Genomic DNA, 27,471 nt, shown 5'->3' on the forward strand with positions numbered 1-27,471 from the left:
CCTCTAGCCGAGAAGTTGATCACTAAAGACAATGGAGTATACTTCATTACTGGAACGATGACAGGGCAAAAATATTTTCAATTTTTGCAAGATCTGTCAATTTTGTTGGAAGATGTCCCTCTATAAAACCGTTACGATATGTGGTACCATTTACCCGGCCCATTATGCACAAGTAGCAAGAGAAACATTGGATTCTAAGTTTTCAAACCGATGGATTGGACGAGGTGGTACTGTTTCATGGCCAGCATGTTCGCCAGACTTAAATCCACTGGATTTCTTTTTGTGGGGTCTGCTAAAAGAGACCGCATACGCGAATGTTCCAACAACAGTTGAAGATATGCATCAGCAGATCATATACCTCGGATGTACTTGTCAAAGTTCAACATTCCTTTAGACCCCATTTACAGCAATGTATCGACGTAAATGGCCATCATTTTGAACATATGTGAAATGCAGGTATTCTGCTTTCACATTTTATATCTTATACCATTTTCTTCGACCGCGACCTTGAACGACCTTGAATAATTATAGTCACTGAATTCCTCATGAAAGGGACTATCATTGTAGGTGTTTCAAAAAGGGTGATTCTATTTTTTAAAAATGACATAGAAACAAAAATATTTTTGGCATCCTGTGAACACCATTATACCATTTAATTTTGTCCTCAAGACATTTGACGTATCTTTAAAAATAACAAAGATATTTTAGATACAAACGTTAGGTGACTCACCCTGTATAATGGAAAGTATCACAGATTCTGAACGAAATCCCAACAAAAGAAATTCCACAATGGAAAATAATTATCAATTCTGCTAATTTTGTATAATCTTCTCTCGGCTGCATCTCTTGCAAGCTTCACAACAAAAACTCAATATTTTTAATTATATTTTTTATATTGACACGCACATGTTTAGTGCCAATTTAAAAATTTTTAATTATTTTTGTATTGTCAGTAATAATAATTACGAGACTCGTTCCATAATTGTTTGCATTATACAATATACAGATAACCCAAAATGGATTAAATATTCGCCATTGTAAATTGCTCTTGAATTTAAAATTATAATTACACACTTTTACGAAATCCACTTTGGATATTAGCAAAGTAAATAATCACTAAAAAAGAGTAAAAATAAGCTCGTATAAATTGATTACAAATAAAATTACTGTAAATTTACGAATAAAGAAGTGCAAAGAGAAGTAAGTTTGAATAGTATACAATCGCATGGGGGGAAAAATACAAACAAAGTAAGTAAAACGGTCAAATTTACTCAAGATCCAATTTAGTAACACCGTCTTCGATTCTTTGTTCCTTTCTATTTTCAAGAAATACTTCCAAGAATTTTGTAACCAATGATGTAAAAGTTACTGAAACTGCCTTCTGGGCTATCATTTCTACAACTATTCATCAGTGTGTGAACGTAATCGAGCATATTTCTGAACAGATTTCCAATGAGTTGGGCAAAAGTGTGACGATGCACGGTGTTACATTAAGAAACAGGAAGTCGATTTCTAAACGATCCCGTCGGAATCATTAAATGGTGCCAATTAAAAAAGATAATGAGCGAGATTCATTACTTCAGTGATTCCATGCCTGTTTCGTAGAGCGCCGCAGCAGGAAAACCACAGCTCTGACGCAACAAAATCCAGTCGAATAGCATCCACAATGGACGCAGATCGAGAACATCGCTTTAAAGATAATAGAATGTGTAGAGTAATTTTCCCACAGTCACAGGCGAAAACACGCGGCTTTCCTACCTTTCACCTAATGCCACATTTCACATGCGTTCGTTCGCAAAATCTACAATTGAATTTCGCGACTTAACGTTCGCAAAACACTGAAAATTCACGTTCAGAAAATAACGTGGTTTTCATTGCACGAAAGACCAAGGATAGTTCGGACAATGTTTAATTAATCCTACAATACCACACCTGTACGTAATCTTGTTAGCACTATACTCGAGAACCGCATGTTCCAACCATGAAAATAATAGTAGAATTTAAATGCTTGAAGAAATAAATCATTTTATTGGCATGAAATTATTACTGACTAACACAAACATTTTTTTACTTTAGAATGAGGGCGTAGTTACGCTTCGCGAAAATTGCATACAAATTGGTAACGAAAATGAGTGGAGAGCCTCGCTATATAGAATTAAATATAGTATTTCAGAATTAAATGCATGGTACTTCGAATCGATGGGACAGATCATAGTAAGCAAATTACTCGAGCAAAAAAATTGAAAAGTTCTAACAACAATTCTTCAAATTAATGTCCACCAAGTTCTTTGGTAATAAACTATCTATATCGTAACAATAAATAAATAAACACTGTTGGCATAGGGAATTTTTCTTTGGTTTCCTAATACGGGACTTAGGAAATCGATTGCAACTTCGAACAAATAATTGTGTAATTGGTTTTCTTACAATTAATATATATACTTTAAGTTATGTTTTTGTGTTTCTTAGTTATAAGATCATATTTAAACAATTTAAATACGTTCTAGTTATAATTACAATTACGCAGTGATGTACGTTCTACCAGCGTATAACTCGGAAAAATATCTCAATTAAAACTAAATTTGATTCGAAATCAGAAATACATTTTGCGGAGTAATCCTGATGCAAAATAAACGAACAGCTACACCGACCATATTATAGCAGGAGTTATAAAGGTAGCCAATGTATCTTGTAGAGACAATAATTAATTGAAGGAAGAAAGCGTGTATCCTGTTGTGCCGTGAGTTCAGTTAGTCAGTTAATTTTGAAAATCTTAATCCGAGCGAAACAAGGCTCGATTTTCCACTGTCGGCGAATCCCTCGCCAAACTTTCCTCCGTTTGCATTAAGAACCGACACGAACGTTCCTAACTTTTTGCCACGCACGCTACAGTGTCACCAATCGCACGCTAGCGTGCGGTTAGACGACATTTCAACGCAGTAAACCAGGAGTCCCGGATAAAACAAGCGAACCACTCTTATAGTCTTTAGCTCGAAAGTCAAATTCTAAAAGTATAACGTTTAACTTCCACACGAACCACGTTAAAGCTGTCCTTATGACTTTCCGATAGGAAGGTATAAATTAATTAGATGCAACAATTAACCCCTTGCCATACAATGACGAGTCTGACTCGTTACAAGTTTTTTATGTCAAATCTCAAAATTATGAGGCTACTCACTTGTCAACTAGTCTTACGTATTAAAATCAACACATTTTTATATTCACGAGGTATTCGTAAAACAAATTTATTCTTTTTCGTAGCCATTCCTTGTACGAACAAATTTAAACAAAATTAAGTAGTATATACGTTTAAAGCATTATTTGGAATTAAATCGTACGTCAAGGGATTAACAAGCTTGGATTTCGATTTAATATGGTTTTTTAAATAGTAGAAAGAGAATATAAATGTTTTCGTGGTTCAAATCGTGCCGATCGAGTATTTACACTTTGCTGTTTCGCATGAAAATTCAATGTGCATATTTTGGGGAAATTCCTTTGAAAATTTAATATTAATTAATCTTTGCAAATTGAATTTTAGAGTGAATTTTCAGTCTTCTTCGGTACAAATAAATTTTATAAAATAGATACACAACACCGACACAGTTTAGTGTCAGTAGCTAATAATCATATTTTATATAACATTTAATAATCAAAGTATAAGAATAATTCATTATAAAAAAGAATGGAAGATAACTAGATAACTAAATAATTTTGAAATTTTTGAAAAAGCTTTACCAAGTAAATGACTCTTTATATAATGACAATATTGTCAAGATAAAGTTATTAAGGCTGAAAGCTAGAATATAATTTATAACCAGTAATTGAAGAAACCTATAATATAGAAATGGAGTTGTATCATCACACTAATTTTACGAAATAATATTAGGTTTTACTGTTATTCGTATCCAACATAAATGTATGAATATAATAAATGAAGATTAGGACTTCAAAGAATAGTAGGAAGGAGGAAAATCTATGCTTTGTAAGTGAAACATATAGTCAGCTTGCATATTGTAAACTGTATGACATTGTGAAACTGTATGTCAAATCTTCAGGAAGAAAATGCTTATTATTTCTCAAAGTTTTCTGAAACGTGTCCTAATATTTTTAAAAAAACTTTATTTTGTTATCGATATCTATTCAATAGCAATTAATGGTCCGTGATTCTTTGAATAAAGAGAAATACTCGTGCTCTCCGTTGAAAGCACGATGTTTGCAAGGCACTGAAACATGCTTTTAATTACTTTTCATACGTTCGTGCGATAAACGAGGCGTTGACTTTATGTTAGTTGGTGTCACGAGTAAGAAGAGCACTATGCACGCGGCGCAGCGTTTAAATAAACGACTGTCTTCCCTTTAACTTTAGGATAATGGGTTTGTTTGCATTCTAATTTCAAGAAGTTTAACGACGTTCTTTAACCAAGCTGCTCATCCGTTTACACGGATTCACCGTATCTCGGACGATTTAAAAACCTTGTATTTTCTCAGGAGTAGTCACAGTTTGAATTTTTGTAAACCATGAACAAACCGACTCCAAGAGATTCTGACATCTTCTTGAGTAAACTGGTTGTAAAAAAAATTGACATCATCTTAAAGCTTGGAAATTTATTAAACCGTAAATTGATATTAAAAAAATTTGATGTCTTTTTGAAGCTTGATATTTTTATAAATCATTCGATTCCAAAAAATTCTGACTTCGAAACTAGAAAATTGTGTGAACGATAAAATGATTCCAAAGGAAATTGGCATCTGTTTGAAAGTTAATAATTTTTTCAACCATAAAGCGATTCTTAAAGAATATGACATCGGTTTGAAACGAATATTCGAAGGTAACATTGGAGTCTTTTGTTTCATTGTCTAATTGCGACTTCTGAAGCTGTTCAAAAATCCAGGCCCCGATATTACGAAATCGTAATAACACATTGCGCGCCAAAAGTTTCCCGAAACGTGCGTTATGATTAAACACAATGAGCACCGCGAAATACAATAGAGTAATAATATTCCCGGGCAGCAGACGGCGCGAGATTTGCGAGCTGAATAAAAAAGTTACCAACAAGCAAAACCCGCGAATTCCAACAAAAGCATCACATTCGCGGGGCCGAGATTCAAGAATGAAAAGTACCGAACACCGTGTGTGTTTGGAACACGCCGCTGGCCAGGTTTCTATCGCAAAACCTCATTATCGTTGTAATTATCAGGGAAAGAATATAATGTGAGATGGTGGCGTGTCAGAATGCATTCAATATCGGCCTCCCTTATACAAAGTTAATCCCCGTGTCTACGTGAAAGTCGTACGGGTAACTACAGAACACGTCAAATGAAGAAAGAAAAGCTCACGTTTCCGCTAAAAATCACGATGTTCGAAAGAAAAAAATCTTCTATTTAATTTCCAATAATTTCACGGTAAAAAAATCCAAGGCTTTTGTATTAATGGGTGACAACAATTCTGAGTTAAACCAATCTCAATCTTTAATATTCACTATATTGGGTCGAAATATTAAATTTTTTTCGATTTAACAAATTCTTTAGAACTCGATTTTTTGGAAACTATTTCATCGATTTTAATGATTTAGGTCTTGAATTGTAAGATCCTCGACCTTTATTATATGGATGGAACAAATGAAACAATTTTATTCAAAAAATTTTGAATAAAAATCTCTAGGAAGAATTATATTTTTCAATTCATTGGGTGAAAACAACTTATATATAAATCTTATTCATTGTACACTTAAACTATACATATATGAATTGTACACCATAAACATTTTAGTATATTTATGACAATATTATTTTCAATTGAAATAGTCTTAAAGTGATCTGTCGACAAATATACTAACTTAAAGTTTGCTTATTAATTTACATTGGTGGCTTTTAGCTTTTCTATTTCAATCCGTTGTGTCTGTTTTGATTGTTTGCCTTTCCTAAGACAGCTGGGAAGAGAAACACTATCGAATTGGTAAGGCCTTCGACGCTTCTGGAAATCATTGTGCCTCTGAGAAAGGATCGCGTAAAAGGTGAACGGCTCGATATTCTCGTATAGCGATTCAACTATGCAACGTCGACGATGAATGCTCTTAAATTCATGCCTCCCACTTGAAATTGGAATTGCAACCGCGCAATTAGTACTTGCAATTAGAGTCTCCGATATCATCCCCGATATTATAAACCACTCTAATTGTCTCGTTGACTCGGTTGTGCAGCGAGCGAAATCGCAATCGTCAAAATGATCGTTCCTCTGACGTCTCACGCAAACTCTTCGATCCGAGGTATCTATAACTTTCTCTGCCCCACCACGAGGATACGTTGGTTCGGTCAGAGGCGGGGGTGGCCAGCACGAAACGGCCCTAGAAGCCTCTTAATCGCACCCCGTCCGAGTTTCAAAGTTTACGGGTTAAAGACCGGCTGGGTTATTAATGCACGGATTCCGTGATACAACACTCCGGTCAATATATCTCGCGTTTCCGAGCGATTCCTCGCAGTATAAACGCAGCTCTCCGCCTTCGATCGATCGGTGTACACGTCTTCCCGCGACCGGATGAACGAATCAAAAAATAACGAAGGCAACGAACTCGGCTTGCCAAACGCCGCGCCGCGCTCGCGGCGAAACTTTTGTTCCCTTCTTTCGGTGGAAATTCCGCTCAGGAATTCTCCGCTGAAGACGAGACCGGAGACGGTCTGCCTTTTGGCCCGTTGCATCGCGATTCGCACTGGGAATCCAACGGATTCGATTAGCCAACCTAATAGAAACTTTCTGATTTCGATCGCCTAAAGTTAACCCCTTGACGTACGATTTAATGTAATTTTTCAAACATATAGTATTTAATTTTGTTTAAATCGTTCGCACAAGGTATGACCACGGAAAAGAATAGATGTGTTTTGTGAATACCTCGTGAATGTAAAAATGTGTTGATTTCAATATACAGGGTGTTTGGCCACCGCTATGAAAAATTTTAATGGGAGATTCTAGAGGCCAAAATAAGACGAAAATCAAAGATACTAATTTGTTGATTGAGACTTCGTTAAAAAGTTATAGAAACATTTCCGGACACACAGTATATTTACGGTAAAGAATTTTTTTCTCGAAAGTACGTAGGATTTCTAGGGTATGTTTATTCACCAAAAATGATTGTAATGGACCCCCACAACTAAAAATAATTTTTTCAAAATAATTTGAAAGTTTTTAATTTTGTCGAAAAATTTCTCCACCTACTGAATTTTTTTCTTGAAAGTGTGAAAGATTTCCGGGGTATATGTAATGATCAAAAATGATTGTAATTGACCCCCGCAACCGAAAATGAAAAAATTTAGGCACCCTGTCGATTTTTCTTAAAAATTCGTTTTTCATTTGTAATAAATTTGTTTGACGCTGTACAGAAATTTTGTCTAATACTTTTTTGTAGGTGCCCATGAGCCCCACTTCAGAAAAAGGTTTCATTGAAATATATTCATTATTGCAGGAGTTATGGCTGTTTAAAAATTGGACTATCTTTATGAGTTTGTTCTAACTTTACGGGGTTAAGGAACAACTTTTCGAATATTTTTGGAGTATCTGTATATTCTGCACTAAAATATACGTTGTTTGCATTTTGAAACTTTAAAATCCTCCAATCCGTTCAGAAGTTATGACGTTTTAAAGATACACATGAAATTTCAAGGAAACATTTGTGGGCTGAAATTATATTTTCAGTAATGAATTTTTTTCTCGAAAATGGTTAGGATTTCGGAGGTATGTGTATTGACTAAAAATGATTATAATTGACCCCTGCAACTAAAAATAATTTTTCCGTGAATGATTTAGAATTTTTTAATTTAATTTTTTAATAACTTTTTAACGAAGCCTCAATCAACAAATTGATATTCTTGATTTTCGTCTTATTTTGGCCTCTAGAATCCCCCATTCAAATTTTTCCCAAGGGTGGCCGAACACCCTGTATAAGACTTTGTATAAGATTTAGTTTATTGTTATTTATATTTTTTTAAAGTAGGGTAATTTTTAAAACAATCTCCTACATGTAAAAATGGCTGTCCTCAATATCGCTATAACCATTATTTTCTTCTTCCATTTTAATGGTTTAAAAAATAACTCTACCAAATGTGCACAACCTTCACGGACGAGAAACTCAATACTAACGATAATTGAATTGCACATATAACTAATTTTATCAAACAACTGGGATGTTCATAGACATAAGTTTTATACGCAATTCAGTGCGATTACATTTGAACATTTGATAAGGAATATTGATATTATTATGCTGGGAAGTGTATAATACAAGACTTGTATGTACATACACATAATTTCAAAGCATTTTTTAAATAAAACTGCTTCTCACTAATTTGTTTTATTAACTATATGAAGTGTCACGCCAGAGGTGACTTCATAGCGCAAAGAGTTAAAATCGAAAAATTGTTTTGAGAACCGGAATCGTTATCATAACAGTTTCCAATCGCTGGTTTTTACACGGTTACTAATATCGCCGAGTGTACGAGAAGCAACTTCAGTCTTGAAGGAGATCCGGCGAATTTTCGACACAGTTCTTTGAAAGGACATGCACTTTTCTAAGTTAAATTTCGCGTCCTCTCTTGACGCCTTAAATGTTGTTCGACTACAACGTTACCGTCGCGTTGCTCTTATTGCGAATTCTTCTTTTACGCCCTTCTAACGCTCGGAGTACAATGTTTCCTCGTGAAAACGCCAGTTCCGTTCGCACGCTTCCTTATTCCCATGCATAGGCAAGCTCTCGGTGTCACTATGCCCCGTCTCTGTTCAACGCGCACGCTCGTTCAAACCGGATAATATTCAATTTCAGGCACCTCTGCAGGCCGCGTTGCAATTTACGCGTTGCACTTCGCCTCGGAACTGCAACTCGTAGCCGTCGGGCAAAAGGAGGTGCTAGCAAGAAAAACTGAACTTCGGCTCATGAACATCGTCGTTTCCACGGCTCTCCTGTCCCCTTCGATCCCGGAGTAACTTTACTGCCCTTTCGAGCCCGTGTAAACGGCGATAATTACGTATGCAGTTACAGAAAGGACGTTAGGAATTGCGTGCATTCTCGGTGAACACGTGCACGTAACCGCATCGAACGCGTCCATCCAAGCCCAGAAGTTCGGACTAGGAATAGGTGCATCCGTTTTACAGCCGCGTAAAGACCAAGGCTTGAGCGCAACACGGTTAACTGCGATGCTCGTACGAGTTCATACGCTAAACCTGCGCCACCAGATGCGTTACGACTAGCCAGCGCCGGCTTGTCAATTATTGAAATGAGCTAATTATCGTTTTCTCGGGCCTCACGGCGGACAGCTGCACCTTGCGCGCGTTTAGGGAGGGTAGGGGAATGATTCCTGCGCGCAAGGTCCTTCCTGCCTGTCTGCTGCAGCGCGTGCTACACGTCGCGTCATTATCCTTTAGAATGTAACGGCCGCTGCTGGAAGTAGTTATTCCAACATCTTTCACAAGCATTCCGGGCGTTAAGCGTGCGCGTCGATGGGGTAATTTATTAATCGGTTCGCCAACCGACCGTGCAAACGTTCGCTTCGCTTTGCTCGTATGCCGAACTTGACCCGTCATTTTGCGGCAATTTTCCGGAAATGCCAACGAAACACCTGTCAACCGTCCTACAAGACACGCTACTTTCTCAGCGAATTGTTACTTTGCTTGGGAGAACAGGTCAAATCTTAGTAGCGTTAGGTTCTTACGGAATTATTCCACCCCTTCGTCGTCTGCCTTTACGTTCGTGTTGTAGGTAATTGAGATTACCAATAAGTTTTACCAAACATTTTTACATTCTCCGCTTCAGCGATTCTTAATCTCTTTTCTTAAGGGGTAAGACCGCTGTGAGACCTGAAATAAAGCGTTTTTTTGCGATTTTTTCTTGGATGGATAGAAAAGTGAGAGGATATTCAAGAATGTTATTAACCATGTCGTTAAGTGTTTAAAAAAATATATTTATTCAAAAATAGTGGAGAGTTTATTCAAAATGACGATGCTGGAGCCATTCTCGCGAGGCGTGTTGAATTTGGGGCGCTTTGCGGCACACAGTGTAACTGACGCGTATCTGGAAGAAACAAAAAATTGTCTCTTAACCCTTTGCACTCCTATGTCGAGTGTGATTCGACGTCAATTTTTATCTCAGGAGCTCCTCCGTCAAACTTCCACTCGACATTTTTTCAAGTCCAAACCAAAGAGATATCGTACACTTGAAAGTTACAAAATACAACAACAGTGTAAATAAAACAGATATTTTAACAGGTAAATTTCAAATAAAACACTTAAAAGCTTTGGGAGCTGCTGGTAACAAGATTGAAATATAATTCGGAGTACAAAGGGTTAATCTACATGTGTATAGCTAGAGAAATACGTAGGGGATCTTTGATAAGTTAATTTTAACATTATTTATTGCCCCATTTTTTGTACAAAATTGAACTTTTTATTTCAAATGCTCGCCAATCACACAAAAATTAATGTTTCAAAAATCCCCTACGTATTTCTCTAGCTATACTCATGTAGATTAAGAGAAAATTTTTTGTTTTTTTCCAGATACAAATTTGCGTCAGCTACACTGCGTGCCGCAGAACGCCTCAAATTCAACACGCTTCACGAGAATGGCTCCAGCGTCGTCATTTTGCACTATTTTTGAATAATTACTTTTTTTAAACACTTAACGACATGGTTAATAACATTCTTGAACATTATTATCCTCTTACTTGACCATTCTTCCAAAAAGAACTGCAAAAAAACGCTTTATGTCAGGTTTTTACAGTGGTCTTACCCTTTAACCTCTTAAACACGGTTGAATTTTATGCGGGGCTGTTTCTCTGTACGACAGAGTTCAACGCGAATTACGTGTAAACATTGGAATGAAGTTTTTTGATGATTCTGTCTGTATATTGTCAACACTGTTATAAAACGTTGTGAAGGCAAAAAGAGTGTGAAAGAAAACATATGGAAACGATCATTTAATTCAAACGATGAGCGAGTGAGCCACTATAGTGGCGCGTCGTTCAGAAAAGTGACATCCGCGAAAGCCAGTTATAGTGGCGCATCGTGCCTAAGAGGTTAATCTCTTTTCTTAATGCAACTTTGTATTTCTTTCGGTCATCGAAGAAACGGTGATATTGAGAAAGTATGGTGCCTGAGGGTTCCCTTTCTTAGAATTATGATCTGACACAGATGAAGGATTTCTAAACGCGTGAGTGTTCGTTTTTCCTTATTTTTCGAATTTAAGACAAGGAAGACAGATGTGCGTGTCGTTCCAACGCTCGTATGCACTCTGTCCGAAACTTTATCGCAACTTAAGGGTCATTCCTCTGTGGAAGTTGCAAAATTTAGCAACTTTTATAAATTCTTTTGAAGCGAATGCTATGTCTAACTTTGTGATTCTTTATTGTAGTTCATTTAACTACACTCTAGTCATGCATTTACATTTTTTATACAGTTTTAAGTAATTCTTTTTTTCAATTGTTTAAAAGTCACGTTTCGCTAGTGTAGATGATTGAAACTTTCAGGGTGGTATAAGACAAAAAGAATGGAAAAACTTTTAATTAGTATGCTCATTGTTATCGTTATGCTGAATGTGAAAATTCCAGAATTTTGTAGTATTTTCGATAATTTTTTAACAAAAAACAATGATATACTCAACATAGAAATATAATTGTGATACCATCAAGAGCTAGTAATGGCGTGGAATAACCTGTACAGGGTGTCCACGCTAAAGTGTGACAGTTGCGATATTTTAATAACTATTGATGATACGAAAAAATTGTTTATATGTAAATTGCAAAATGAAATGGGATTTCTATTTTGTCGTAAACGAAAATTTTTTTATGCTATTAATTTAAAAAATATAATGGTGAAGTTTCGTTTTTTAAATGGAACTATATATTTTTTTTTAATTATGCGATAGTGCTTTTCAAGACGAATTTATTAAGCTTCAATGTATTTACCCGATTTTTATTAGTTTTCAAGATATAACGCTTAGAAATTTACTGATTTTCAGCGGAGATGTCTCGACTTGAGTGGTAAGTCATAAAAGCGGCCCTATTGTTGCGGTGTTTGACTATTTTATCCTGCAATTTATGTATAAACAATTTTTTCGTATCATCAATAGTTATTGAAATATCGCGACTGTCACACTTTAGCGTAGACACCCTGTACGAATTTCAGAGCAATTGGCCACGTAGTTTTTGAGATTTTATTTATGTCAGGTGAAAAAATTACGTTTCAAGAAAAACGCGTTTTAAGTTTCATACTAAAATTAAGTACTAAATTTCTGAAAATATTACTTGAACAATACTTGAAATTTTTCTTTAAAAGCTCAACAATGCATTTGTAAATATATGTAGTTTCAAGAAATGGAAAGAAAAAAATTCGATTTTTTTAAAGTATCACAGATGGATGACTCTTAAACTCGAAAATTTTTTAAAATATTTATTGATTAGTTTATACAAACATATTGCCTTCTTCGGTTGACATATCGCCTACGTTGAAAACCACTGATTTACTTTGTCGTTAACCTTCATAGGATTATGGCAGAATACTGACATTAACTCATTCATTGCTAACGATGAGTATATTCGTGGTTGGCAGAGTGTTATGCATTGCCAGCACGAATATACTCATGGCACCTTAAATCTGTTATAAAGCCTTTTTTTTCAAATAACAATCTTATTCCTTCACACTCACTTTCACTTCCAGAGAAACTTAGCACGTCTCTGTGACGTGAAATCAATTAATATAATACACCTGTTCGTGAATATTGCTTTGCTCCACGCTTCTTCTACCAAACTATATAGCTTGGAACATGTTTTTCCCCCGTGTTTTTTGGCTCTTTGCACAGTTTTCCGCATCTACAACTTCTCAGTAGAGTTCAGATCGAAAGATTGTGCTGACCACTTTATTACATTAACACATTCGCTGCCAACCACGAGTATACTCGTTTTATGTATGTATCTGCGAGTTATGCATTGCCAGCACGAATGTACTCGTGGTACTTTAAATATGTTGTAACATAAAGCCTTTTGAATTTGCAAACCTTTTGTGGCTACAGACATAAATATAAGTGTTCCTACTGTTAACCACGAGTATATTCATGTTTAATTGTATGCATGTAATTAATTTTTTATGACAAAATATGTGTATCAAGAAATAACAAAATTTAGATAAACAATAAAACTCAAAACAGAAATGGCAATAGGAATAACCTCATATACTTTAAGTCTTGCAGCGAATGGTTTGAAGATCGGGTGAACTACAACAATACCTCAACTCTATTTTTGTTCTAATTGTTACTCAATATACATGTAAGTAAATTGCACAAAAAGATGAGTCGATTAAATCATACTGAAATATAAATGTATCGTTTGCATTTAATATAGAAAGTTATGTATTTTGAATGTTCCACATAATAATTACATTGCACGCAAGTTTTTCTCCATTTTCAAGCCATCGAAAAAGCTGTATTGCGGTGTAACTCGTTGCACAAATTCAGACATAGAATATGTTGAAGGCTAAAAAGGAATAAATTTAATTTCTTGACAGTTTAATTTTTTATTATGTATAATTATCATATTTTACTATTTTATCTATTAATTTTTTCTATTTTAAGTACGTATTTTTAAATTCCATTTATAAATATAAAAATACAAACGAAGTCGTACCTTGCGTAAATCTGTATTTCTTCGGTTCTATATTCGTTTTGTAAAGTACTTGATATCGCTATGAACTTCATCATTAATTTGAAAGAACGTTGTTTATTTAAAGTTACAACAGCAGTTTTACGTACAAATCAAATTCTCGCAGTTTGAATTAATTTTCTCATTTGAACAATTAGTTTATTATTAGCAATTAAAATAATGATCACGAAAGAAATTAATATTAGAATTTCTAAAAATAAATCTGATCTTGATCTTCGTTGTATTCGAAAGTTAGAAACAAAATTTTTACATAAGAAGAATCGATTACGGTAAGAGGCAAAATTCGTTTCTGCAGAAATGACTGGCCCCGATATTGAATCCCGCGTAATCTTTGCAAAGACCAGGTGATCCGACCTGGTAAGACGTCGCGGAAGAGAAAACTATAGCGTGAGGGTTTGGAATCGTTCGACTAATGGAACAAGAACGAGGGGTTTGCTGGAAGAACCTTATTTCGCTCGTTTATCCGCGGAGTGCAGATTCTTAATAGAATACTCGATGAATGTATTTCTCTTACGAGACTAAGACCAGTTACGAGGGACCAGGGGACGGGGAACGGGGACAAGGTAAACGAAGAGAAAAAGGGAGAGGGTGGGTCTCAACGTGATAATAAATCTGTGCTTAGCTCTGCGACAATGGGTCGGACGGAGAGAACGGAAAGAAGGGTTTAAGCCGCGCCCTACTTACGCGGCGGGGATACTTTCAAATGGATCGTGCTCGAAGACCGAATTAATCTACCAGGGAAACGGATTCTGCGAACAATTCGGCTCGCTGACTATACCCGCGTTTGATTTTCGTATCTACGAAATTCGCCCATCTTCGGTGCGAACGTTTGATCGTGCAAGGACGAGGACCAAAAGTAACAGTTGTTCTAAAAATTTCCACCAAGAAAATCATTACGGAAGCCTGGTGCCAAAAATGATCAAGTTTAAAGAAAATATTTCATTGAAATCACCTGGCTAAAAAATATCCATTTCTAAACTTTTTACATACGCAATAACCATTATTTTTCGTTGTAAATAACCATCATCAATATTTAATTAAAATCATCTGGCTGAAAAATAGTAATTTCTAAACTTTTAAACGTATATGCAATAATCATTATTCACGAGCAAAATTTTTGTTATTGTCGATAACCAACATCAACGAGAAAAATTGATTTCGTTCGTTCATAGCAGTTGTCGATGAGGGTAATATGTATTTTATAACCATTATTTGTAACTAAAAATATTGTAGTCGATTAAATAATTGTCACCCTATGACTTATTTTTGTTTTAATTGTAATGGACAGAGTCTACTTAAGAGAATGTTTCTACTTTACTGCTGTCTGGAAAAAATAAGAACTGCTTCAGAACAAAATTGTATATTTTACCGAAAAATTTTCTTAAATTGAATGAATACTGTGTTACTTGCGACTTGCTGAAAAAGTCTAGAAAAACATATCTCTCTCTGCTGAATAGTTTCCTATTTAAATAAATGCAATTATGCTCGTATCTAGTAAAATAAAAGGAAGGTACAAAAATTGTAAAATTGGCGGTGTTTAGTCAAATTTTCAATTTATTTGGTGAAAATTGATATTTAAATATCAATTTTTAAAAAATTTCCAATGATATCAAGTTGATTTTACTACGGGTCATTTACTTATATGCAGTTAAAATTTGTAAATAATATCGTAAATGATTGTCCCCTTGTCACGAAAAAATACGTTTCAAGAAAAATGCATTTAAAGATTCAGTTAAAGTTTTTGTGTGGAAAATAAATGATTTGTTATACTTATGGCTATTCTGCAATTTCAAGACCATAATATCTCTGTTAAATCTTCATAAAATTCATTTGCTCCCTTCCAGCGTCAGATATATGTATGTAACTCCGCCTTCGAAAATCTTACAACTCGTTCCACTTCTTTCGCCAATAACTTCCGTAATTTATAATGTTAATAAAAATCCGTTATTGAGTATAATTATTAAATAGCTTGCAATTTTAATCGTTTTGGTCGATGAATACAAATGCTTCGAAACCGGCTGTCAAATCGTTGAATTAAAACATTCGTTATTACGTTGAGTATGTTTGCTTGGCGCATCCCACCCAATAAATTCCAGTCAAATAAATTGATACAAATATATTGGAAAAATAATTTTTGTACTGTTGGAATTATGCTTCGAAGTTCTACGAGCGATACAAAACTGACTCATCAGTTTCACAAATTCTGTAATAAAACTTGAAGTTGCATCTTCTGCTAATGATTTATAGAACGGTGAACGTACATAGTGCGAGTAAATACGAACGATCGAATTTCAATTACTCCAGTGTAAATTGCTTGGTGTTTCTTCAAGGGTACGATTCTAAGTTATAAAGCAAGCAGTCTCATTACTTTTCGTACGAACCGCTTATATTCTAGATCTGGTTGATAGCTTTTCACTGTACAACAATTATTTACAGAGTTTAAAGTCTTAATGTGAAGAAATTAGTGTTGTTTTGCATTGCAATGCTTAACGTACCTGAGCAAACAGATTACAACCACTTCATCCGAAGATCACGAACATACACTACCCTTCAAAAGTTTGGCATCAGTTAAACAAAATCTTATTAAATCAAGTTACAAATGTTTTATGAGACTCAAAACCTTACATACCATTACGGTTCGTACTACATACATATTTATAATAGATGTTATATATAACAAAACTACTTAAAAGTAATAAAAGAACTCGAGCCCATATTTGCCTTACTAAATTCTTGCCTCATCAAAATGGCCACCTTTCAATTTTGAAGCAAATGTCGGAGTCTCTATTAATTTCTTCAAATATTTTATATCTAAAACAAAAATTAAAAACCTAACCTTAAATGCTTAAAAAAATGTTCTTATCTAGAAGAAGATGAAAATGACAACACTGGAACATTCAAAATTTGGCAAAATAAAATATCATTTAGAAATGTACAATAAAATTTGTTTGCAAACTGTTACTTTCAATTTATTAACAATATAATATATTTTTGAGGGTACTATACCTAACCTGTACCTAACCTGATTTATATCTAACCCCTGACCTTTCCACACCAAGGAATTATGACTCAGAATTTCATAAGGAATCCTTGATTCCAAGTATATTTGCTTGTGTGTGTTTCTCTTTCTTTCCGAATCTAACCTATTTTTCATTAGGCAATTTTATTAATTAGACTAATCCTAGCCGAAAGAGTCCAAGAACTGTATCCTACGATGATTCTGCAATTATTAGAAGCACTCTAGATCGCAAGGTTGAACAAAGTACTGATATTAAATCGCCGTCCCTTTACCGTAGACTATAATGCCTTTGAAGAAAAACCGAGAAAGCCTAGGCCGCAGATGCGGCTCAATCAGTGTCGCATACTCGAGGCCGCACGCTCGACCTAGCCAAGGTCGGCCAAGAGGTACCTGCATTCTACGTGTTCTTGTCTTATCCGCTGGTATAAGGCAGGTGATCCCCGCTGTTCAGGTGAGCACAACTCGAGGAGGGTGATACTGAACCGACGACATTTTCTGGATACGCGGAGAGGTTCTCCCGGTTGTTGGGTTCCGTCTGTCGAGGTCAGAATGGTGCGCGACAATAACTGCATAACAGAGATCTAGAAACAATAAAACCACTATGGTTCGAGGCGTTCCTATCATCCAAATTCTGACGTCGTACAACGATTCGAACTGTCTTCGCTTAACTGTATAGAGAGGCAAATTACGAGCCATTCTATGGGCGTGTACCATTCTTAGCAGAAGAAGATGGTTCGCAAAAGATCACCGCGAAACGAAAAATATATGTGAAGCGAGTGTGAGACATCAAGAAAGCTCATCATTGTGAACGGTCGGAACCGGTCGATGAGGTACGACGGGTATGTTCGAGAAATGCAGTCACCCGCCAGCTGATCCTGGGAACAACGCCCCGCGACGATTTCTTGCTGAAATTAGGCCTTCTTGATTTAAGGCCAGCCGCCGGGTTTCTCACGTCGCCAAGGGCAGCTCCGATTCCGCCAATTCGATCGGGAATTCTATTTAAATCTCTGATCCAATCGGATCGGCTAGTTCCTACTGGCAATTACGCTTTGATTCTGTTCCAGAAACATTAACATCGTCGTAATCTTTTTCCTTATCTCCGTTTAACTTCTGTACCACAGACTCACGCAATTTAAACATCTTTCATAATACATGATATATCTTTTTCTACGCTACGTTTCTTAATCTATATTGCATTCCTTGAGAACTTATAGCCTCTTCCATGTTTATCAACGTTAAAAGTCGCATTGCTTTAGAACGTCTTAATTTGTTGGAATATATTATAGTGTCGGTTTGATAAAAGATGTAATTTTATTTACAGACAAAGTGCTCTGATATTTCAACATAATAAAAAAATAACTCTAAAGGATTTTAATTCGAGCCTCTGTGAGGTCGCAATCTATATCTTAAAAAATTTTTGACTCAATATACAAATTTAATTTACACGGTATAATAAAAATAAGAAAAACTGATTTTACCGAACTGTTACCATCATATTATTGCGCCGGGGAGGGGTATTTTTCGCACAACTCATCACAACACGAATTATATAAATAAATACTCCTAAACGACTCCGACACGAACTAAATACACCTCCCCAGCGCAACAATATAAGTGATATTGAATTTAACACTATTTCTATCGCAGTTTTACGCATCTCTCTCGACGAAAAGGTATGTTTTGTCACTTTTGTATTTGGATGCAAATAATTATTAACATGACTTATGTTATTTTTAATATTATGTTATCCAGGAAAAATAATTAAATTTAGAAAACAATTTCAAGTTAAAGTTGTAAACGTTGTCTTTTGATACCTTTGGTGGAAATAGTGTTAAATGAAATAACTAGAAGCGTCGATAACCGGGTTAACTTCGCAAATGAGTACGCTTTAATTATAACCCTAATTTTGTCGTGACGGTACGACCGTGTGTCGTAAGTTGTACAATTTAGAGGATGAAGATAAAGATTTGTCGAGCCGTAACGACGTAGGTATGAAAGAAAGTTTCTTTCAAATAGAAAGCAATTACTCTTTTGTTTCGTTTTAATGGCGCAACCTGTCTCATAGACCGACACGATTCAGGAGAAGCGAGACGTTACTTGGGAAAAGAAATTCGTCGAATTGCTCGGTGTCAGCATGTACAGGTGAGCGATACCGTCGTTTGAGAGGCCGTCGGCCGAGTAGTTCCCAAGACCGTGTGTCGATTGGTCGGGATTGTTTGCGAAATTCCTTCGATAGTATTCGATGAATCTATCGAGGCACGTCGTCCACGATTCCGAAGGACTCGGTATGCCGGTGCCGGTCGTTAGGCCGGTCGTCTTTGCTATCGAGAGCCCGCGGATAAAACCGTCTTGGGAATCCCCTGGGCAAACCGTCACTTAGATGACCGCGACAAACGAACCTCCTTCTTAATTGTATACGCAATAATTAAGCGCATCAAACTGCATTCGACTGTTCTTGACTGGTCAGCCTAGAAATGTATGTTCCAGAAATTTACGTGCCATTACAGCCACAGAATTTATAGTATACATACTCAATTTAGCATCCAATGGTCATCATTTATTTGAGTATTTTCATGAATGTAAATAATTCATAATGTAACGAAACGCTTCGCTAAAATGTTGAAATTGAAAGTAAACAGTGGCAAATGTGGAAATGTTCAGCAAATATTAGAGACTTTCAGAATTTGAAAATTACACCACTAGAAATTACAAATAAACAAAAGTTTCAATAATTCAAATGAGAAAATAATAGACTTTTTGGTAAGTAGGGTGAGAGACTTAAAATCATAATTACTGTTCTCTATTTAATTTTTCAACGTAAAAGTTTGTAGCACAGAATGCAGGTTCCTCGCAATTATTCTGAATTTAATTGAATTTCTCTTATTATTCACATAGTTTAATCTAGCAACGCCCAAATTACGTCAAAATTTATTAAACGACTCCTCGATCGAACCAAAAAAGTATAAGTCGGTCGTGTTTGTGGTCCGAAAATCATTATTCCTGTCTGTAATTGAACAACTACATCGCTGCAAATTTCCGTGCAAGAACGTGGACGAATTTTTCCCCTGAAAAAAACGGAGATTCTTTCAAGTGGAGTGGGACAAAGGCTAGGAATTTAGAGAGGAGATATTTTAATATGACTCTTTGCCACGGGAGACAACAGCATTTCGAAATAATTGCGACGACAACGGAAGCACACCGTCGATAGTCAGCACGCACGACTCTTTCCTCTCTACCCATGGCCAGGGTGGTCTGGAAGAGCGAGGGGATGGGCGACTTCAACGTTCAAACAAATAGGAAGTTTGTTTGCCGGGTGTACAATAGGTGGAAACCGAATGATATGTCTAACTAAATACGTTACCGTACCGGTATCAAAGGGAGAACCGAACCTTTATGATGGTTTCTGGTTGGCTCGCGTCTCCGCAGTTTACCGCTCGCCCCTCTGTGGTTGCGCGTATCTATATGTGTACTTATACGATTCTGCAGGAGTCTCCTGCCCTTACCGCCACACACACACAACGCCAGCCGCTTTCCGGGTGGTGCATCAATTGCAAAATTGAAATTTCAGCATCAACAATAATTACTATTGTCACCATACCAATGGCTGATTCTCGTTCGTTACCGGATCGGAAGTGGTTTCCATCGTGCCTCTGTGACAACAATTCTGATTTCAGATTCTCTGGTCGAGTCTACTGCCTGCAATTTTATTCGCGTCAGTGGTTCTTGGGCTCGTTTTTATTATGTCAATTGCGTTACTATCCGTTTGTAATGTTAAATGGAATTTTTGGAAAACTGTGTAAACGTAACTGTCTGAACACTTGATGAAATGCAGCAATAAGATTATTCAGAAACAGATTTTATAAATTTAAATATCCCAAACAATCACGCTTAAATTTCTCTTCGATATTACGTCCCAATTTTATTCGCCATTAGATCAATTATGAAGTAAACCTATATTACTTAAGACATGTATTTTCTTTCTTAAACAAATGCTTCATTAACAACTATTTACTAAGTAAGAAATAACAGGTAGCTGTTACACATAATGATTTAAGAATAGGTCAATGATATACATATTAAATATTCAGGAAGGGTTTTCGGTTTATAAAATGGGTATTTTGAAAACAAATTATCACACAAAACTCAAAATTTACATTACGATTTGTTTTTATTTATGTTATATTTTATAGCAAACTTATTTTTTATAAATAATAACGAGATCGAAACAACTTTCACTTTGTTGTGCAGCAATTACCGAATAACATTATGTTTCAAGAAAGTTGGAATTGTTTTTCGTATAATCCGATAGTTCAAGCAAATCGCTTCATTACTACTTAAAGTTTTTATCAACTCCAAATAAAAAGAAGTCGTTTTGTTCGAAAGTTTCGTTTCGAAGAAAATGACTTCGAAGTTTCTAAATTGTATTGCGTGTCCCATATAGTGTTTTTCTTCAGAAGATTATAAGTTTCTCAAATAATCGATATATTGATACAATTTTAATGTTAGGATTGTGTGTTTATAGAATGCCATTAGCGAAGGAATCGATTATTCGACCAAAACAAACAATAACCCTGTCTTAAAGTGTTTATTGCAAAACGAATATTGTGAAGTTTCCTATGTTGTTTTTACACATCTGTTATAATACTACTTTTGATGAGTCCTGTAGATATTCACGAATTTCGTTGAGATTTATTTCCATCAACATCACGCCATAAGAATTAATTTTCTTTAAATTGGCATCCACGAAACAACCGCATGAGTGAGAGGGAAACGAGATTAGAGGAAGATGTTGATAGAAGTTTCATGAAAGTGGCAGGTTCGGTGGTGAGAGCCACTGAAAATTCCGAGCATCAGGAAGCGAAACTTTGCCTAAAGGCTCAGAATCATCGTGAAATAGGTAGGGCTTCAGGCAACAACGCATCATCGTTTCCCGATGCGTCTCTCGCCCGTGCATCACGTGTACCTGTCGTTTCCGGTTTATCTATCGAGCCGCTGAACGGTATGACAGCAAACCTGTCTGCATGCTAATATGTCAAAGACAGGCAGAATATCGAAGACAACGAGAGCACCGATTCTACGACGGTAGCTCCTGCTTTCCTCATTTGGGTTATTTGGAAAATCGACTATCAAATTCTGCGCTACCCTCCTTCCTTTCATACGAAAACATAGTTGTCTATTCGTAAAGTAAATATAATATGAAATATGAATTCAACCATCGTATAATACAAAAGTAATTTTAATTTCAAATAATAAAAAGTATATGTTGTTTTTTAATATGTCTTGCAAACCTAAAAAATTTTAATTCGAGCTTCTGAGGGGTCCCGGCTGACAGGTACTGTTATTAAACTGTTTTTGATCATATAAAGAATTATATCGTTTCATCATACGAAGAATTAAAAATTTTATTTTTATATTGTTTGAAAGTAGCGTTAATTTCTTACGGTTTTGGTGTGATCGTTAAAATAACATTTTGTGAATGAAATTATCGCCGGCGAAAGTAGAGTATAGAGTGGTCTATAAATAATTTGCATTCGGAATAAGGTGGGAAGCGGAGAGATACACAAGGTGGTGCAGCAGTTTGTGCGTTTGGAGATCCATTAAAGATCGGTAGGAACATTCCAGATGACCCAATATTTGTCTCTGAATCGCAATCGATACCGTCGTACGCGATTCGAATTCCGTCGGCTCTCTAAGACTATTATCGCCCGAAGGTGAACTCTCACAATTAGAATCGACGCATCCATTCGTTCTCGATGGCGGAGTTCGGGCCGGGCGCAAGACAAAAAGAGAGAGAGCCCGCGTAGTCTCCCGTGGGAAACCGTTCCATTCGTGGCAGTAAGGACAGAAAGAAATAAATAGTGAAAAAAGAGGCTCGACGGTTACCGAGCGAAGCAGACAGGATCAGACTCGGGAAGAAAGAAAGAAAGAGAGAGATAGATAGAGAGGGAACAAGAGAAGGAGCGCGAGGACGAAATCAAATAGAAGGAAGAGGGGACAAATAGCCGGGAGGTGGAGGAGAAGAATCGGAGGTAGGACGAGGTAAAAAGCTTGGCGACGAACGCGGCCGCGGTCGCTCCTGAAGAGAGATCAGCTTTGTCGGCAGTCTTGCTAATTAGTTTACTAACTTATCGACTCGCTTTCGTATCTATACGCGGACACTACCACGAAATCCCACAGGGTGGAACATTGACAGTGGCTGTCACCATATGGCTGAGGTGTTGCACGCCCGACAAAATAAAACCTCAAAAATCGTTCGATTCCCTTGCGAAAGTACGCAGAACTCTGGTAGAATCCATCTGCCCGATCTGGCCGATAGTCGCGTTCCGAGAGACAAATTAAGTTCTTGCTTCTTGCGTGTTCCCTGGGCAATCGTTTCCTCGCGCTCGTCGTTAGCTTCCAGACAAGATTGAAGCATTATCAGTTCCGGGGAAGTAAGTAATTTGATGCCAACGATGAGAAATGATCGACACGTGAACGTCGCGTTCGAAATTCGATGCGAGATTGAAACGATACGACGTGTATTAAAATTGAAGGATCGGTTTTTAATCTGTCGATCTTTGGCTCGGATAATTGGGGAATACGATACCTGTAAATACTCCTGACTTCGACGACAACTGCGTTCGCGTTTTAATCGTTTGCAACTCGAATTAGCCGGTTGCAGGATGTCTCACGCGACTGGAACCAGTGTTTATATGCATTACTTCGCATTAAAATTGCAACTGCAGCTTGTTTAAATAGAACCTGTTACATACGTGGACGCACAAGTCTTTTATTTCAAAGAATTTTAGTCTTATACATAGGATTACGATAATGACAATTTCTAACCTTATTCCCTAATATCGAAATGTCTTAAATATAATACATAGTCTTGTATTCTTCTCGGGATGCACGAATTGCTGTTTCTACTTAAAGTCTAACTACGTAAAGATTTTCGGATAAAATCGAATTGAATTTTAGTAGACATAATACAAGATTAAAAAATTATCCCAGCAATTCAGTTAAGAACCTATAGGAAACATCAACAGCAAACGCTGTGATCATTATATAGATGACTACTTGCAAAGAAATATCTACGTGTTACTAATCAAAAAACGCTAAAATAATTTGCTGAATGTCCTTGCTGGATAAATTGTAAAGTAATTTGGACTTATGAAAAAAAACACTTCACTTCTGAATGGGCTTGTTCTAAATTCGCTTCTTGATCCGTTAATAGAATGAATACTGTCAGACTGAATAATGAATTACAACTGGATTGATCCGTGTCCCCTTCCATAGTCCTTCGTGTCCTCCTTGAATTTTTATTATGTTCAATCGATTTCGTTTTGACGTTTTCAATTTTGATTTATCTTTAGTCTGCGTAACTCTTTTAATTTCCATGAGGGTTGCAAACTCCATATTCTGTACAGTTTTCCGATCTCTACAAGAATGTACTAAGATACATACATAGGGTCCCATTGTAATCTCCCCAAGCAAATGTCTCGAAAGATAGTGAACATACAAAAAAATGTTGTGTAATATAAATGCGGACAGATCGAGATGTCAAGCATTCGACAATGTTCTTGATCATGCCCACGAAGACTCATGTAAAATTTTTTAATAGAAATCTATATTTTTCTCCACGAGTTCTTACAGTTCTTAATTTCTTTAAATTCAATTTAAAAATTTGACATTGACCTTCGTCAACATGTTCATGGACATTGTGAGGTCAAATAAATAACATTAGGATCTGTCTTCCTTTATATCGTACAACTTTTCTCTGAAACATTTTTTTGTATCTTCACTGTCTTTCGAAATATTTGCCTGAAGAAATTAAAATAAGGCATCCTGTATGTTCTAGTTCTGTTAATTTAAAAGTTATTAGAATTAAAAGTTTACTAAATAGGTATGGGGCACTCGGAACCTCGAAACAACAAATTTCGAAACTTTCTTAACACTATTTCGACCCCAGTTTTATGTATACCTATTTCGATCATTTAGGAACAATTAACTATGCAAATAATTGTTAAGAATGATATTTAGCTGGAGAAAAGGATACCGCTATATTAATTTAACAATTATGGAGATTGAGAAAAAATGATAAAACTTAGAAAATAACTTCAAGTAATAATTTAAAGGGTGTCTTTTGACATTTTTTTGAGAAAATTGATAAAAAAATTATTGTTGTCAAGTGATATTTTATTCATATGCATATAACAAATTGCTGTTCTTTCGGATATTTCAAAACATATTTAAACCAAAGATGCAACGTGGCGAAATGGAACGTGCATACAAATGTGAACACCTAGAAAAAAGGAAAAACAATTATACTTTCAATCCACAATCTTTGCAAAAAAATAGAAGACATGATATTATTCAATATTAACGTAGAACTTTTTTAGTATACAGTAGAATTTCAGTTATTGCAGAAAAAATATCTGCACTAATCAAGGTATCTAATTGTACCGTCTCTAATCTTAATTGTTTCTTGTCGTTCATCTTCACTGGTTCTTTAAATCATGCAGTAATGGAGGGTCTACTGTACTTACATATGTCGCCTATAAATACTAAGATGTAGATACGTAGATGTCGGTACATTATAGGTTTTTCGCTCAAAATTCAATTTTTAGTAAATTAAATTCACCTTTCTACAAACCAAACTTGTCTTTTTGTTCCAAAGTAGGCAATTTTGTTGCCCAGAGAATGCATACTCTATTTTTTCTATCACCACATTTTCAAACGACATATCCCATCGAAGAAATTCAAAAATCAAATTATATGCAAAACATGCTATTTAATTTTTCAAATCATAGATGTAATTAATGACACACCTGCAACTGTTAGCCCTACAAACTGTCACAATTATTATATAAAATTACTTTTAGCTGCATAATTTTCATACTACACTCGTACCTAAATAATTATGAATTATATATACAATGAATTGATATTTGTTATTAATAAATTAGTTCATGTAGGTCTTTGTGTTAGATAGAGTAAAATTTAGAATATTTTTAACAATAAAATATTCAATTTCATTTTTATAACAAAAGTTTAAAGGAATATTTAAAAACATAGATTGCAAACAGTTGAATTTGTGGTACAAAAACTGTATGCCACTATTGGTGACAATGTTCCTAGTTCCAATACTGATGTTTTACCTGCAATGTTGTAAATTAGTATTTCCCCAACAAAATTCTCATTCAAAGCACTTTGTTTTACATCGTGTAGCGAATGATTGTTCTTCTTGGAAAATCTACTTGTTTGATTAACCGAGCATCGTATCCTCTAATTAGTTCGCGTAATGGTGGATCTACTGTACTTTTGTGTGCTTGCATCGTCGCAAACACAGCTACGAGCCGCACGATGCGGATTCCGTGTTTTTTAAACGCCAGTTATATGTATGTATTGTCAGCAACGCGAAACTTAGTTCCACTCAAGTTATTTCGCTTTTACAACCGGGAACAACATTTCCATGGCAAAGTTGGATATTCAGCAGCACGCGAGCCATTATTCCCTTTATTCCCAGCCCTTACTTGATTCGCGCTACGAATTAAAAAGCGGGAAGAAGACGAGAAAGGGCAAAGTAACGACGGACTCGGCGCCCAAGCGAGCGCGTCGAAGCGAACCGATGAAATTCAGACGAGGGATAATTTTTTAACGTTATTACTCGCCGACCGTTCTGCGAATCGGTTCCCTCTTCCACCCTTTCCCCGGTGCAGCCTCTCACCCTTCGTTGATTGGCAATTTCGCGTCTTGAATTTTTATCCAGCTCGTCGGAATCGGGGGGTGCGAAGCCGGGCAACCCCTTCGTTTTTAAATTATCCGCGAGATTAATCAAGGTGTCATTTTTCACGTCCAATTTGCAATAAAAAGAAACCGGCGAGCTAAAGGCGGGGAACGGGAAAACGGTGCCGTTGGAAGTGTAAACCTTATTCTTAATTGATATATTTTGAATTAATTAATCCTTCCAGTGGGATGATCCGATGGCGTTTCGTAGCGGCGAAGGGCTGAGCGCACGGTTCCCTTTTCCTTAATTAGTGCCAGTCGTAAATTTCTTTCATTGGACACTTTTTTCTTCGATTATTAGCGCATACATTTTCCAACCCTTTATTGGCTGCGCAACCCCTTCGCTGCTGATATTCAACATCTGCTGGCATCGGGAATTGCTCTAGGTTCTCTCTTGTCTTTTCGACTTACGAAAAGGAAATGTCGTAGAACGCGCACAATACATATATTAGGTTGGGGGAAAAGAAATCCATTATTTTCACGTTTCTTTCAAGACTTTATTTAACATGGTTCAGATTGTCCGACTTGGGTCAAATATGTACCGTTTTGTTTTATAATTTCTTGCCATTCGATTTCATTCCGTTTGGCTAAGGCTTCGCAGATTGAAATTCCAAACATCGAGGTTCTTTCCTGGGCTAGGACTGCTAACACGTCGGTCTACTTTGATCATTTCCATGATTTTATTGACATTTTCGACCGTGACAGTATCGAGACCATAAACACAATTCATAATTTGAGCCTTCTGGCTTGCATTTTCGCCTCCATCAAAGCAAAATTGTAAAATATACTGAATTTTCTCTTTGTTAGTTTCCATCTTTTACACTATGTAACTCACAACTGAATCGACCAACCAAAAAACTGTAAAAGAATTTTTTTTAGTACGAAATGCCACTTTTCCAACAACCACAAGTCTCAATTTGTTTGTTCAATACTTTACGAGATATACATATATCATTACAGCTGTCTAAGTGAAAACTAATGGATTTCTTTTTCCC

Source organism: Colletes gigas, unplaced genomic scaffold (assembly GCF_013123115.1).
Source record: "Colletes gigas isolate AHSC1104 unplaced genomic scaffold, ASM1312311v1 Colletes_gigas_Sc00002, whole genome shotgun sequence".
NCBI lineage: Eukaryota > Metazoa > Arthropoda > Insecta > Hymenoptera > Colletidae > Colletes > Colletes gigas.